This window comes from Polyodon spathula, chromosome 21 (genome assembly GCF_017654505.1).
Source record: "Polyodon spathula isolate WHYD16114869_AA chromosome 21, ASM1765450v1, whole genome shotgun sequence".
Lineage (NCBI taxonomy): Eukaryota > Metazoa > Chordata > Actinopteri > Acipenseriformes > Polyodontidae > Polyodon > Polyodon spathula.
Window position 1 is genome coordinate 29,683,098 of NC_054554.1, and position 17,793 is coordinate 29,700,890.

The window sequence follows — 17,793 nt, forward strand, 5'->3', positions numbered from 1 at the left end:
ACTACTGTATAGACCAGTTAGAAACTGCAAACCCCACTGTGAAGCTGCAATTCTAACAGCACATCTAATGCACTCCACTCCATTTATTTGACTTTCTTTGGGTTTGTTTTTTGGCTTTCTTTTGAGCCACCACAGCCAGCTGGGCTGTCTGTTCAAACGCACACTTTCCATATTTAGGCTGAGAACAACTGGGTGGCCCTTAAACTTTGATGATCCGTTATTACAGTGCTACTAGCCTGTATTTCACTACTGAGACCCCACTATAAGCTGCCACAACAAATATTTGAATGGCATCCTTTTTTTTTTTTTTTTTTTTTTTTAATCAGGACTTCAAATGTATATTTCGGGGAAAGAACAGCTTTGTTCGGATTTGTACCCATTTTTGTTTTTAAAAGTGGCGATTCTCTTCTTTACCCAGTTAAGTGAACGCAATGTTTTATATTGTAGCCACACACGTACACTCCCCTCACAAGCATGTTTCAATTAAAATCTTCTGCACGGATTTGAATGATAAGCCATTTGTGCATGTGAAGATATTTAAAACCCAAATGGATCCCAGTGGGGTAAAAAAAAACAATAGAAATCGCCCCTGAACCTCAAAACCACTTGGGTTTGTTCATCTGTCCCAATACTTATTGGAGGGTTGTCCAGAGATCTTTCAAGGACTTCACACACAGTCTGATAAGTGATGCTGAACGGGACCGGGTAAGTAATTCAAACTTATCTGGGACTGATGAGAGGGAAGGCCGGCCTTTGAGGTTAACTGCTTTAAAAAGGTTTCTGGCTGGGAAGTGGTATGCAAAGGAAGCCAAATTAGAGAGGTGCTCAGAGGGAACCAGGGAAAGCTTCAAGATGTGGTCTCAGCACATGGGCATTAGGGGAAGCAGAGATGGCATGTTGGAAGGAGAGTCTGACAGTGTTTCCAGTTCATCTGGAGGAAGCAAGGACTTAAACTGGGTTCAGAGTCATAATGCTGTAGCAGAAAGCCATGTTCGTCACAAAACGAGGCTGCAGGCTTTTGCTGTGTGCCTCCTAAACACATCTGCAAGCATTTAAAAGCTTCACGTTTTAAGGAAATGCTTTAAGGAAAGTTTGTGTAGGACCTCCTGAATCTAAAAAATAACAAATAAATGTGTCAAACGTCAAATCAGAAGGAATCCTTTTTTTTTTTTCCCTATGACAGACAGATTGCCTACTGTACCATCACAAATTACTGGCAGTCTGACTTCAATCAAAAAAGCAATAATGGTCCTAAAGTCAAGAGCTCTTTTGAAGACTGAATGGGAGGTACACCTGAGGAATTCTGGTGAGCGGCATTGCAGAGAGATACTACTCAGATGGGCATTACACATGGGCGATTGGTCTTGGAATTAATGAGATACACAGCCCTTCCCTCACTCATTAAATAGTATGTTTTGTCTTCCTTAAGTCAAAGCAATGTACTGTACAGTAAAAGCAGCGCTAATGCTTATTAAAGCTATAACAAACGTGCTCTTTTTATTAACAGCAAAACAGGATAAGTGTGGAATTTTTTTATTTAAATAATGTAGGGAAAAAGTGTAAAACACATGGAAGACATGCAGATCCCATTTCCTTTGGAGTGGAGAGGAAGAAAGACAGTGTGTCATCCAAGCGGAATGATAACTAAACCAAAGCCAGATCAAAAGAACCCCAGAAAAAACTGAAATATTTGCTGCCTTCAAAACATCTCTCTCTCTGTCCCCTGGGAGTATGAGACTGTGGTTATAAAATCATTCTAACAGTAAAGGCGTCAAAACAGATAATTCCATATTTTTATATATATATATCCTCATGGTCAGAAACGGTGCTTGTACAAAATTAAAACGAGAAAATGGATATTAAATGGAAAATCAGCCTTATTATAATTAGCAAAGCTACTGCCCATTTACAATATTCATGATTTGGAATTGAGAATAATCAATCTCTCAACAGTAATGCCCATGTTTTAATCGTTTCATACCATGCATACTGGGATAATGTAGATGCTACATCTAAACTATGTTCACTGTACGCAAAACGACCTTATATTAAGAGAACTGAAATCCATCACTATGAGATCCATTACCAGGAGTTCCATTACCAGGAGTTCCATTAGACTTTTCGGTGACACAGTGGGTTAATGCTCTTTGTTGCGTTTTTGCTTCTCGTGTTTACCGGTGAAGGATTTACTGGCTTCAGTGTGGGAATTTCAAAACCAGCCTGCATTTTAAGAGGCGGACTGGGGAGTGGAAGAACACACGCTGGGAAATTCAGAACTTGCTCAACATGTCAGCACATCGAGGATTTAGGACTGCTTGTTGACATAACATTTTGAGTACTTCAAGTCTTTTTGTTGGTGGTTGGGTTAGAACTCAATTCATAGACAGTGAAACCCTCATCTGAAGGCCACCCTGGTACAAAGCCTTGCCTCAATTAATGTCAGATTTTTACAGTCCAAATTTCAATAGTCTTTAAATAATTCAGGCCACCCCACTATTAGGGCTCCATTTTACTGGTCCCTTGACTGTCATGCTGGCCACTTCCTAGCCAGGTAACAGTGCTGGTGCGATGCATTCCAATAAACTGGGCCATCTGCTCCTCATTCACCAAGAGTCTGTTTTGTGCTCTGTACAGCACTGGGCTGCCTCCTTCCCTGAGTTCAGGATCTCGCCTTCATCATTTCTCTTTCTGAGCTCCGACCCATGTCAGGTTACTGAATTCCAGTGCATTCTCAGGTTTTCATGTGGAATGCTGCTTTCATGTCACAAAGCGCCCCAAATTTGATCTGGAGAAAAACGGGGACCTATCTGACAATCACAATGCTAACCAAATCCTGAGAGCTCGTAAAACATCTATTCCCCAGCAATATCTCAGCAACAGGAAAGAAAAAATAAAAAAAAAACAGACTCTGTTCCCTGTGCTAAGTCAAGTTGTGACAAGTGACTAATGTTCACTTCAAGCATCCAAACATTTACACCTGGATTGCAAAACCAGAACCACGTTCTGCAAGGAGAATCATGACTGGAAGTTCATGCTTTTCCTCGGATTTAAACAAAACTGACTGTTTTTAACAATAAGGCGCATGCAATAGATATTCTTTGATATTAATCCTGGCAAACCGAAAACATCTGTGGATCAGGGAACAAAAAGTATCAAAACGCTGGATACTCGGGGTGTGACAATATTCTTATTTTCAGAGTAATTAACTTGAAGAAACTTGAAGTTGTTAGTCATTAATTAAATAGAATGAAAGTTGTAATTACTCAACACAAAACAATATAGATCACCATGGCGGTGTATGATTATTACTGAACAGTACCCCATAAACATTGGATTCCCTAAATGCCCATCTAGTTTCTCATGTACTGAATTTGCATATCGACTTAAGAGACACCACTTTAAGCAAATCCTTTCCCCTTTCAAACATTAATATTACAGAGCCTCTTTTTTACGGAAGCTTCGGACAAAATAGCAAATGCCAATGACTTATCAGACCGCAAAGAGTTTTCTCCAAAGTTCCCGAAAGGGCTTATGACTCAAAAGCTATTCTTGCATTCTCTCCATTGAAGTTTCCTGAAGCTAGCCCACTGCTCTGCATAGTTCGGTCCTGTGTGCCCACTTTACATTGTGCCCCCTAGAGTGAGGGTCAAGCCAGCATGTAGTAAAGAGCTTATGGAATTCCTATAATACACTGTGGAAACTGTGACTGCTTTTGATTTAAACGCTTTCAGATGCTCCTAGGAGGCACATAGCACAAAACAGCTGGTTGGTTTTCCATTGATACACACAAAAGCTCACTGTCTCTTAAAGAGACAGCACAAAGTTCCACTGTCTACCCAATTATAGGAATGGCAATCCTTCTACTTAGCACACTGTCTAACAAGCTTCTTATTTAATATATTTTAATAAAAAAGGTAAAATCTTATTAAAACTCAATGAATAGCACTGTAATAAAGGCCACTTGTTCCTGTGCATACTTCTATTACAAAAGAAGCTATATCCAAATCAATTAGATTTTCTTCTTGTTGCTGATAAAGATCTATGTTATGGATGCTTTGAAGTGAATCGTTCGGTTTTCTTAAGCAGAAGTTGCAATTGCCTTGCAGAAGCTCCCTCTCAATTATAAATTGTGCCTTCAATTAGACAGCCATGTAAAAACGTACTATGCGAGAATGTAGATTGCAAAAGTTGTGCGATTTAACAGTTAGGGCTTGTTGCACCAACGAGGCGATGGAAATTAAAACAAGATGCAGACTACTTTGAAATTGATGCTCTTTACTTCAAACTAAATTGAAAAAGTACAACGATACATTTCACATTCAATGCAAAGTAAGTAGAGTTTAATCCAGCATGTCATCTACTATCTAATATTGGAGCTTTGAGATGATCTAATTACTATACACCGATAAGTCAGCAAGCTATCATTTAAATGTAAGGAAGGCATCGATGTGGGTATTCTAGTGAGGCACACTGCTGTTATTATGAAAGAGATGACTGCTTTATAGGATCAGAAGCAAGACAATTTGAATCGGCCAGCACAGTATTGCAAGTTTCATCCTCAAACAGATTTCAGCCTGCATTCGTTTTACTAAATAGCATAACAAGCACCTCCTTTGGTGCATGTCAGCCAATTTCCCCAGCCATCCCAGGGCTTGATTATTGAGCTGTGAAGAGAACTCCACTACACAGCCCTTCGCTCGGTACCTGCAAACAGCGTGGAGGTGTGTGCAGGGAGATAAGGAGGCTTCAATTGAACGCTACTTTATTGATTTGTATGCAAGCCAATCTCTCCAAATCAAAAAAGGTCACACTGCGTAAAACAAAAATAAATCTAAAAGACCTTTTGTTTCAGGAGTGTACGGTGAATTGTGGCTGGGTGCATTACTCCTGTTTTAAATGCACAATTGTCCTACGGAAGCATTGCAAGCATGCCTAACTTGTTTAAATAAAACACATTAAAAGTAAATAAATCAAATGCAACTGCTGTGTTCCCGATCATTTGAAATCATGCAAAATATGTACAGCGGGCTGTGATGATTATTTATGTGAGCACGTAGCTGGCTATAGAAGTGTATGCAACTAATTTTCTTTATATAAAGCAGTTGCAAAAGGAGCATCTTGACCAGTTCATGGATTTTTTAAATTGTTTTTATTTTAGTGCTCATAAAAAGGTGACTGACTAATATAGGCTTCCAAAAGCACCTCAATAATTCTGACCTGAAGAGCTTCCTTTCATTACTATTCGCACAAGCAGAGATTTTGCAAAACTGCCAGGATGTGGAGCTGTCCAATAAGGCCTGATTCAACACCATAACTAAGATGGGTTTGAACCGAGGCCTTCACAAGTGAATGGTCAGTGTGTGAACCCACAGCTCCACCTCTGTCCCCTCCCGAACGACCTCTATCCCTGCTCCAGAATGCCTTGAGCTAACAGCTAATGAAGAACAGATACCGTGGAGTAGTGGGCAGAGGGCGACACTGCACCTTGAAGCAAGAATGGTTTTGATAAAGAAAGAGGGGGGGGTGAGCGGATTGCAATACAAAAGACCAGAACTGCTCCCTGCAACGTGTTCCCGTTAAGTTCATTCCCTCTGATCATCTCCGGGAAGAGAGGATGAAAGGGCTTCTGAGAAACTGTGCGTTGACTGCTTTGTAGTTCTTAAAATCGTTGCTATAGTAACATGAACCTGGGAATCAAGTCTACACTCTTGAAAATCAAAAAGGATAGACAGCTATATAGGTAAATTAATGCAGAGGTGATCAAATTTCTCAACTGTTAAAGTTAGCAATACTCCTGTCCCAAACTGCTTTCTTTCTTGCGATCTCCTTGACAAGGTGAAACCATTTTCTGTAAACATAGGTTAAAGATTCTCCATATCTCAGAAGTGGTTTTATTTCATTGTCAAAATAAGCACTTATTTATTCATCTGACCTGTTGTGTGACCATTGCGATGTGGTCTCTTGTACGAAGGGATTTGTCTAAATAGCTGGAACAATCCACATTTCAATCCTTTTAATTATAATACATTAAATACAAGGAAGCATATCTATGCGCCAGGTTGACGCTCTGGAAATCTAATACATGCGATCACAGGTCCAGATTTGCAGTATCTCCAGTTCTAAGAAGCAGCAACTCTAAGTTTTCCATCTAAAAGACAAGAATCAACACCCCCTAAGTAACACCTCCAAAAATTTATAATGTATGCCCAATAGGCGTGTCTACAGCTATGGAGAACTTCTGAACCTTACCCATGATATCTGCATGATGGGACAAGCCTGCTCATTAAAACAGAAACATCTGAAACGGGTTACTATAAACCTGAGGACATGACTGGCTTCAAAATCAGGACCTTCACCGCACGGAATGCAAAAACATTACTGTCTGGCAAACACAGCTTTTTGTTATTCTTTTCCCAAAGGCACATTATTTACTACTGAGCTTACTTTTTATGGTTTGGCTTCAAAAATGTTTCTTAAAACATGAGATTTAATAGGCAGGTCATTATATAACCACCACGCCCCGATTCCATGTATATTTAAAAGATAAATAACACTATATTTTACTTGCAATGCAAATCCAATCAGTATGAACGAGGGTGAATTTTAATCATAAAACTCATAAAGTATTCAATGACTGGATGCGCAAGCCAGTAACAGAGAATGTTCATGGCAATAACTAATGAAGAAACATGATTGTATGTATGGTCTGCATTGCTGTTTAATGGAAGCTGCATGTTTTTCAAAATTAAAATGCATATAAAAAACAACTCTAAGTAACTTGTGAAAGGTCTCCAGCTGTGGGAAAACAGTTGTACAGTTGAATAATGAGATGGGATAGACTGATTCTGCACTGAAATACAAACAATGAAAAGCACGCATAAACAAGGCCTTGTGCTGATAAATACACTGTAATGAACTCTGGGAAACTAGTCCAAGGAGAGTGTGAAAACTCACAGGCAAGAGTAAAACAAGAAGCAAACAATGACATCACGGCTTGAACCAAACCCAAACCCAAATCAGCTTACTTGTAGTGTAGAGGGAATATAGTGTTGGGGTTGCACAAGCTGCTTTCTCGTGCTCAGGAAATCTGAAGGAAAGCGGCTCTTACTTTTACAAAGCACAGATCACCCCAGAAACCATGTGGTTAAACAAAGCACTTGAACGTTGTTTACAGCCTCCGACGGCAGCATAACTGACAAGTTCATTCATAGCCAAATGATAGAGTGTTGTTGACAAAAATAATAAATGAACGTAAATGGACTAGAACAAGAGCTCTCCCACAGATTATCTGGTCAAACGCAAGTCCTGTTATCAACCCCAGCTGTAAAATTTCAACTCCCATTAACGCTCTTTACTGCTTGGGCTGGCATTATATTTTCATTACAGCACTTAGCACTTAATCTTCAATTTAATCTGCCCTTAACCAGATTTTTTCTTCCCCAGCCTGAATAGATCCAGTACTTTTAATCTGTACTCAGCCAAACTGTCAGTCTCGGTAAAAGTGTCCAGACCTGTCTAGTATTCAAGAACACACACACACACACACACACACACAGACAGGGACTATAGCTGGAATCATTTACAACTAATAAGGTTTTAAAAATTATGATCAGGTTAACATATACAGCTTTATTTATTTAGTATTTACCAACTGCATTGGATCCAACAAGTTACCATGGAGAAGGGAGCTGTAATGATCACATGGGATCCAGCAAGTTACCATGGAGAAGGGAGCTGTGTGAGTTTTCACCCCAAATTCTTGGCCACTTCTTTTAGATTTTGATGTCGGTTTTTGCTGTCCTCCGAGAACCAGAGCTATCAAACTCACTGGACACCTAAGACAGCGTCAAACCCAGGCTTCCAAACGGTGCAGCAAAGGCAGTAGAAACAAAACTGAAACACTAGAAGCACTTACCTTACAACTTCCTCCAGGGTGTCCACTTTCTTTTTGGCCTCAGCTTGGTCTCTTTGAGCTTCATTTTGCAGTGAGCGAAGCTGCTGAATGAATGAATGAATGATTTCTTAGTTACTACCAGTCACCTTAAACAGGAGTCAACAGAATGCCTATCACATGGGAATGATAATGATCAGAAAGATATGTGCACTTTTATTATAAAACTAAATAAAACAGAAACAAAAAGCCTAACTCCACCCAGGAGCGCCAACTAACTTTTCAGGAAACTACACTACACAAACTGGACAGCTAAGCTGTTTACCAGTTTCAAAACACAGAGTACATTTAAACAAACTAAAAGGTTTTCACACAATACCTTTAAATCACACAGGTTTCTTCACAGCAACAGACACATTTCACACAGACTGGAGACGGCCCAGCACAAACATTTCTGAACTCCTATATACCTGCCCATACACACATACACATATACATATATATATACACACATACATACATACATACACACACACACCTATATATACATGTAGTGAGAGAGAGATAGATAGATAGATATGCGCATGCAATTATTAGAGCATTGTATTTTATGAACAGAGTGCAGCGCTAATGAGAACCCTGTGAAGATAACCCACATCTTAGAAAAACGCTGTATATAACGCTGACTCCCGAGACCCTCAATGCTTGTGAAACACCATAAAGGCCTTCCTTACCTGGAGGGGTATACACTTTCACAGCAGGTGTTCACCTGACAGGTTCCCCAGGCTTGTGCCATCAGCCTTTCCCTTCATTACTTTATGGGGACAGGGGCAGCAGGCTATCGGCTGAGGCCAGGTGTTACTGCTGCTGTTTGACTTACTTAGGCAACCAGCCCCTGATGTAGCAGATTAGACCAATTCATTAGACAATGATGATGTTTCTCTTCACAGCGACCCACTTGCTTTGATCTGCCCCTGGTTTTTGTCTGATCTTTACGAGTGACAGCAAGGATACACAAACAGAATCTGGACAGAGTCAATAACCTTTTTTTTTCCTCCTGGTTTATCAGCATCAGTACACTGACAAACAGGTTAGGAATCCCCCCTCCTAACAAAAAATCAAAACTCCTTTTAACTTAAGTTTGAAACAAACCAAAAAAAAAAATATTAAATTGACAAAAAACCTTCTGTCAATGTTGTTTGGGGGGGGAAGAAAAAACTAAAAGTAATATATACTTCTTTAGTTTTCCGAAGCCTGCTTTTTAAGACAAGGAAGACATTTTCAATGGGTTTGTTTGTTTACCTTTTTGTCATGAAGATGCTCAATATTTGACTTCTCCAGCTGAAACTTGCTGTCTTGTTCCTGAGAAATTGAGAAAAAAAAAAAAAAAAAGGATTTGTAAATTAGAGAATTCCACCTTTGGATTCATCCAGAAAAGGCAAAGTGTAGCATTCCTAAATCTTAGATTAGCATCATTCTTTTTGAAATGTCTGTAGATAGTAATGTGCATTTAAATAAATACATCTCTATACTATATCTCTATATTACATATACACACACACACACTAGATCTAGTCCATGGTTACCCAGAGTTGATGTTGCCTTTTGTGCTCGCTCTCCTGTAGCTGCTTTGTCAGCTGAGACACAGTCTGCTCCAAATCATCCATTACATCCGCAGCCTGCAACAGACAAAAAGCCACGCACTAAATTAAACAAGCATTCTGCATAGGTGTGGCCTCATGTAAAGCAAATTAAATCGTTTTCACAGGCAAATTTCATTTTTAACAAGCCTGGTCTCAGGACCGAGGAGGGCAGAATAAATACAGGAACACTATAGAAATATAATGTGGATCTATAAAATAAGACGAGCAGACAGCATTTTCTACTACATGGGTGACTCTGCTTATACCTTATAAAAGTCCTATGGCTGGTTTCACAGACCTTGATTAGCACAGAAAGCGATCAACAGCTTAAGAGGACAGTAAAAAGAACATGTGATTTAATTAGCTAGTGTTTTACGCTCCATAAGAAAATGTTAAGGTGAAACTTTTCAACCAGATCAGAAAATTGCTTCAACATCCAGCAGGATGTTTTTATGTAAAATATTTAAAAACTAAGCTGGTAGGATTGTGTGTATCATGTGTGTATAAAAGGGTTGAGGCCCAGGACACTGAAATAGTGCAGCACCTGTAAGTGTATCAAACAACACTGCCCGTACCATCGTTCATGTGAGATCATTAGCTGTACATTTTATATAGACACAGGATTAGATAACACTTAAAGCACTTCCACTATCACACTTGCACTGTCACTTTCTGGTACAAAACTCTGTGAAATGCTGCATGTTTGAAATACTTCTTGGACATCCATATCTGAATTGCACATGTACTGAATTACAGGGAGTAAAAGGTTGGTTATCTTGCATCGCCCGGCCATGGTTTTCAAAGCAGCCCTGTCTTTCGGTTGTCATTTGTGATCTGTCTCTGGTCCTGTACCATGGTAAACAGGGCGGAACCCCACAAAGAAGAGCTAATTGATCCTTGGTTGTAGCCATTGTTATCTGTCAGTGCAGTGATTAGACTGGGAGGCATCCTTTAACAAGCTCTTCAGGCTGTGTGTTAGTACCTTCGCTGCTGACAGTGCATGCTCCTGTTTGAAGTAGACGAGGTCCGAGTCGTGGCTGGCTGTTATCTGGCAAATGTTCTGTTCATGCGCCTCGATTAGCTTTCCCTTCTCCCTCTGGAGGGCATCGTACCTTTAAAACAGGAAGGGCAGGACACGGTCGTGAGCCTCCACAGAAAACACTGCTGCTCCAGTTCTTGTGCAAATGCTGGATCTACATAGTTTTGAACACAAGGCATGGCTGCAAGGACAATACTACAAGTTGGTTAAGCTAAATGTACTTAATTGTGTGCACATATGTACAAATGATGTATGTGCACACACATATACATTAAGTTTAGTATATATATATATTTATATATATATATATATATATATAATATATATATATATATATATTATATATATTATTCCATATTATATCTATATATAATATATATATATATTCTACAATCCAGAAAACTGATTTTCATACGCTGCTGGATTTGTCAAACCCTACTGGGCATTTAAGAGGACTCTGGTTCAGGAGATCGAGTGTCACTTCATACTCAAGTTGTTCATCACATGCACAGCGCAATGTCTGCCACGCAGGTACAACACCTACTTTATCCTGGCTTCATGCAGCTCTGTGCTGATGAGTGTGTTGTGATGCTCCAGCTCTGCTTTCTCCTGGGTCACTTTCTGACGTTGCAAATTGCTGCTTTCAGCTTCCACCATGAGCTGCTGGACTCGGGCCTCCAGCTCTCTGACCATCTCGTTCTACAGACACAAGACTTCAATCAGAACCTCCTCCAACGTTAATGTCTTCTACCTGACAATGCCCTGGAGTGGCTGCGGTCCTCTGGTGGTCCGGGGGCATTATGATAACTGTCATTCTACAGACCCCCTGGGTTTCTCACTTTAGCTCTCCAAGCACAATTAACAAGACATTGTGTACGAAGAAAAAATTTAAATTAAAATTGGCATGGGAATTATTCTTTCAGCTTTAACTGCTGCTTGTAATAAATCAAAAACAAGCCTGGAGATTAGGAAAATAAATATAGGGCTCTTAGGCCTAAATACACATCCACAACAATAATTATGGTGCAACTTATCCAGAGGCCCAATTCAGAAATTCCTGAAAGTATTTTACTGTTTTAAAGCAAGGAAAATGAGACATGCTACCGTTCCAAACAAAGGCAGGTATGCTGTGCAGTGTGTTTGAAGACCTTTGTTGCTACCCCTGGCAGGTTTGTTCTGACTTGAATCGAAGTTTCTTTGGAAACCAATACATCTGCATGCGCGGTTCTCAAAGCAAAACGAAGGCGTTCACTTTCCTTCTTTGATGCAGAGTATCAAATATTGCTCGATATCAAACCAGGTAAAGGTACCTGACAAGGTTACCAAAACAACCTGGTCAACAACTAAACAGCAAAGCATTTCTACTCAACCCCAACATGCTGCATAGCAGCGACTGCAGAACTTCACATCACTTTCATGCTGTGTGCAAAGCTTTAAAGTACTTTCAGATTTTATCTGCCGTTACTTTTAAAATGCACCTTTTGATGTAGCTTGGAGCCCTTTGTTCTGCACATAATGTGGGGAAAAAGAAGAATACATGCTTATTCAGAAGAAAACAAAGGGACTTGGAAACATGTAACTGTTCATAAACAGCAAGACCAGTAACAATCACAACCACACACTCCAGTACGATAAGCTTCAAGACGAAGTTCTTGCTACACATTTGTCTAGAACACACAACAACTCGGTTCCCTGAAATAAAAATAAAAACCAGTCCAAACTAAGAAAAGTTTCCATTCATGCATTGCATTGTTTTTTGTTGCTAATCCTTCCTTCTCCACTGAGCCAACGGTTCCTCGTTTGATGTAAAGGTATAAATATATTGCCTTTCTCATTTCACATCCTATGAAAGAAAAGCAAACCCAAAAGTGCTGTTTTGCCATACTAATACCCAGCAATGGCAGCTGTTTAACAAAGCTTTAGTGTTATCTGACTAATGAAACCGAAGCTCTCCCCTAAGGGAGAATTAGACAGAGGACGTCAGGAAGTCATTCTTTAGTCCGGACTAAATTGATATACTTGCATTCTGAAGGCAAAACGTTCCAATGGATGCAATAGGAAACCCAATAGTTGCCAACACTGAATAAGATCAAATGTTTGTTTGAGCTATATTAAATCATAATACACCAAGAAGAAAAGAGGAATGCAACAAAAGAAAAAGGACACAAACTCCTGCATTTCTCCTTCCTCGTGTAATCAAACTATTTCAGATCTTTAGGAGTGTGAAACGTGTTATAATTTTGCATTAAAAAAACATGCCGGAGAAATATTGATGTTAGCCTCAAGCTGAAGTAACACAAAGCCACTTTCAGGAACAGTGGCTTGAAACCTGGCTCCAGGAGACCTATTTTGAGGCTGCATCAAACCCCAAGTCTCCCTGGTATGCCATGCAGCGGCCTGAAACCTAGTCTCCTGAAACAGAGTTCCTTCAGCTCGAGAGTACAATCAGTTTATTAAATACTGAGTATTAGTTCATTTACAGTTGAACGCTGTACAGAATGCAGGCTTATATGTGCTGCGTTTGAGAGCTTCTTATTAAAACTTTTCTGATTGGTTACCAACATTCTTAATATGTTAAACGCTTCAAAGTTCAAATGCGTTTTATCCTACAGTGTAAACATTTAGCAAGTTAGATCAGAAACAAATACCTCGAGTGGTAAAGTTAATAACTTCCTTTAGCTAGCCTGAATATGGTAGTGTCTGTGCTGTACTGGGTTTACTTTCTCTAGCCCAAAGCTTGTACCACTTCTTACCAAAAAAAAAAAAAAAAAAAAAAAAAAATTTTTTGCCAAAATAGACAACACAACATTTTAATCTAGAAGCATGCATCTGGAAACAAAAGGTTAGACTGTGCCACCCGGCCTCGGCAATTCAAATGATTACAATCTCTAAAGACACTTTGATCTCTCTCTCTGTTCCTCCCTCTCAATTCACTGACAGAAGCGATTTATCACAGGGCAGCATTATAAATATGCAGTGTGGTGCAGAACACAGCATATACATGTGCATGTGTAAAGAGAAAAGGCAAAGTTTCAAATGCATATTGGAGACAAAAAAAAAATACCAAAACGTGTTTAATCCCAGAAAGGACTGAACATTTTTTGTAAAGAATTAGTCATAGACAGTTAATAAAAGCAGGCTCAGTATGGAAGCAATTACTTTAGTTGTTTACGGAACACAGACAAGATGTCTTGGTGTTTCAGTGGTTATTGTCTTTAATGATGTCAGTGCTGTCTTTAAGGAACCCCTGTTACGATGAGCGCCATGGCGTGGGTGTGTGTGATCACTGACAAATCCGGGACTGTTTACTGGAAATGTATATCGTTTAGTTTTGTTAGTAAAATAATCTGTTTCTTTTGAGTCCTTCGTTGTTGAGAAATCATCTTCAAAGCAACAGTTGGGAGATAAGGGCCGGCGTTATCAGTCCGGTGCTATCAGGTAGAAGCTGCAATACCAAGTCTTATAATGTGGGTCAGAGCATTGAACGTGCAGAGCTGCATGTGCGACGAGAGCACACACACATTCCACTCCTAATACAAGAACTACAAGAAAAAGGACCCAATTCTGCATACAGCGGTATTAGAACACCGAATGCTTCTGCAGTTTTCGTGTGCCTATACAATTCAACCACTGGAACTGAAAATCTTGTAATACTAATACATAATCTTGTAACTAAACAAATTAGTGAGTCTGATTTAATTGATGACTTTAATAGGCCACACATGCAACCCATTTAAAATAGTAAGAGAAAATGAACACACAGCCACAAACGGTAAAAGAGAATGAGAACTTTCAGAAGTTGTTTAAGATGCCTGATTAAAGTGGTCTAACATTTTCACCCGAGTGCCTATTGTTTCTATATCACTCAGTGGAAATTCTCACACCCAGAGGTTTTCCAGCAGGCAGGTATATAGAGGATATAATGACACATCTTGAGATGTCTTAATAACTTTGCACATGACTGTATATTAAAACAATGTACTGCACCTGGGACAGGATTCACATGCCATTATAACTATGATTAGTTCTTTTTTGAGTTGATTCATCTATTCTAGCTGGTTCTATTAAAAAAGGTAAAAAAAAAAAAAAAAAAAAAAAAAAAACACTTTGCTCTATGTGAACCCGCACAGTTTACAATACTACGGTTTTGTAATTTATAAAATGCATTTTTTTCTAGAGATCACCCTCGGATCGATTGTTCTAGATCATCGCTGTCTCAGTAGAGAGCGTGACTTTTTACACAGTTTCCAACAAAGCAAGCCCTGGCCTTGCCTTGCATTCCGCTGCTTTGACATCATCACAGCTGTTGCAAATCTTCAATTGTTTTACTTTTCACACCTGTGAGATTACACTTTGTAGTAAAAAGTAATACAGTAAAAAAACCAACACATCTGTAAACAGAACAAGAAAGGGCAGCCATCCCACTCACTTTGACTGACATTTACAACCCCAGAGTTTATGAAAAGAAGAGACAATCTAAGAACAGAAAACAGAGAAACTCCAGGGAGAGAGCCCTCTTTCACCAGAAGCCACCCATGAACTCTACCTTGTTTAATTATTAAATGGGGTGCTGCTCGGCAGGACCTGTCTGCTTTTGATGGGTCTTAAATTTAATCCCGCTGACAGACAGTGGCGATTCTCCTCTGCATGTACAGTTACCTGTGACAAGTGCTGAATGCTAATTTTAAAATGTAATATTCATGAATGACAGCATGACGTTTCGTTTGACTGCACGCTTTTTTTTTTTTCTTGCTTGTTCACATTATCTCTGTTCTGTGACTTTGATGTGCTGACTGGAACGGCAGTGCCCCTTTTCTGGCTTGCCATAAACTTTGCTTTTATCTTCTTAGAAATGAAGCACGACAAAAAAGACACTGTCATATTTTGTAAAAAGCTTTGATATATTAGGACCAAAATGTTTTTTTTATTTTTTTTTTTTTTTTTTTTTTACAACAGCAAATAAAATTGTTAAAAATGTATTTTACGTGCTGATGTCTTCTTTGCGTCTTGGCAAGAATCGCAGCTTTTATCTGTCAATGCAACAATACAATTAAAAAGGAAGCAGAGGAAACAGCAATGTGAATGCAAATGTACCTTAGGGTTGTATTAAAGTCAAGATTTTCTGACTGAGAAGGGGGCACGTCAGCAAGTACCTGAGGTTGAACAGAAATGTGTGCACAAAATATCTATACATTTAATAACGTTAAAGCCTTACTGTAGCCTTAGACTGGGCTGAATACTCTGCCTCCATCTTGGAGAGGCGCGAGGTCGTGTCTTCAGGCAGCTCCTGAATATTTTCTGTGTGTTTCTTCTGGAGTTTGAACTTCTCCTGTTCCATTTCAGTCACAACGCTGTGCAACTGAACCCAAAAAGACAAGAGTGAGAAGAGGCCACATTAAAATGACAAGAATCTCTCTATACACTGTCTATTTGTTGACCATCTAAGCTTTTTATTTTTTTCAAACAAGCAAATAAATAAATAAACGCAGCCTATTCATTTAGTAAGCATGACTGCCGCACGAAGTTTAAAGCATGACCGATACAGTATGGATGGTTTAAAAGCACTTGGTTTAAAAACAGAGTATGTGACAGAGGATGATGTTTTTATCTAAACAAAGAGCTTTGTTTTAGAGATCCATTCCCCAGGTCACACTCCAGCACTCTGCCAGCCCTATTCCCAGTGTTTAACTGCTTAGGCATCACGTACTTTCAGCAACACATTCGCACTCTTCTACGTGAACATCTGAATCAATTCTGCATCATAATCAACATGTTGCAAAGGGGTTATATATTTTTCATAGACGTGTGCTGTACACACTTGCGTTTATTTGGCAGTTTTGAGGCAGCACTGACTCACGCTACTTCATAAGGGTTATACTACTGATCGGGTGAACAGTGGAGTGACATGTGTCATTATATGGGGATTCAAAACCAGGGCAGTACCGCTTGCCATAGTATCAAATTATGAACACATCTGCGGTGCTCTGGTGATACACCACAGACATTAGTGGGACAGCCTATTCCCACTTGTGGTAATTCCTGGTTTACTTTTTCCTGTACCATGGTAGCGCGCTCCCGGGCTTAAATAAAACAACAGGAATCCGCAATCTGTTTCTTCACCTTCTTCTCACAGTCGTTTCTCAAAGAATCAGCACTTTGATCAGCCATTTTCTTCAGCTCTGTGATCTGGTTCTCTTTGCTCTCTCGGATAACCTGCGACTCTCGCACCAGGCTTTTAACTGTTAAAACAGAAAACAAAAACAAACAAACAAACAAACAAACTCAGGCCATGCCGCAGGGAGTTTTCTGCCACCGCTGAAAGATAGACAGACACAGGCTGGGCAGCCCTACAGTGATGCTGCTTTTATTAACCCCTCAGCAGTGTGAGACGCAATAGAAACCAGAGGCTACAATATTACTCATAGTGGAGTTTAGCAATAAGTTAACGTTTTTCCAATTTTGAGCAACTGTAGTACATTTAAAACACACTTTGATCAAGCAAAGTTTTCACCAATACTGGCCTCAGTTCTGTTAAGCACAGCTTACTGAAGACACAGAGTAAAGTTTCATAGCTTTGACATCTTGTACCTTTCATCTCCAGTTTCCTATTTGCCTCTTCTGATTCCTTCTGCTTGGTCCTGTAAAGGTTTTTCAGTTCTTCAATTTCATTGTTCTTCCTGTCCAAAACCTGACACACAATGTCGTGGTTTAAATATGAACGAATCCTTTTTACAAACACTTCATGGTTTCTCAGTTTGCTGTTTCATAGACTTCTAGCAGTATCTATTCCATTTCTAACAAAGCGAATACAGAATTACTACCAGCTGAAATTTGGATCTGGGACCAACACATTTTTATCAGGGCAAACAAGGGAGTTTTTACTTAGCTTCTGATGCTTTCATGCAATTACCATTACAGTGAGTGGAAGAAGCAGAAGAAACAGATATGGAACAAAAGCCTGTCACCTGGATCTGTTGCAGAAATGGGATCTCTTTGAAACAGCACCTTGGTGACCTCACGACAGATCGATTCCTGCTGATGGAGCGCCGAGTTACTCTGTTTGCCGTGAACACGCTGTGCGTTTCTTACATTTTATACAGGGACAAATGCATCTTTCATGGACTTCTATTGAAGGACTGTTGTTGATTCCCACTTGTTATTTACACAGTTACGTAAAGAGCTTGAAAGACTTGGAAAAGTCACCCTCTGGGTCTTACATA

At 39.5% G+C, this 17,793-nt stretch overlaps 1 pseudogene; it reads right to left on the minus strand.

Moving 5' to 3' along the window:
* Positions 1-17,793, minus strand: part of LOC121296144 — a 100,556-nt pseudogene that overhangs the window by 53,676 nt on the left and 29,087 nt on the right.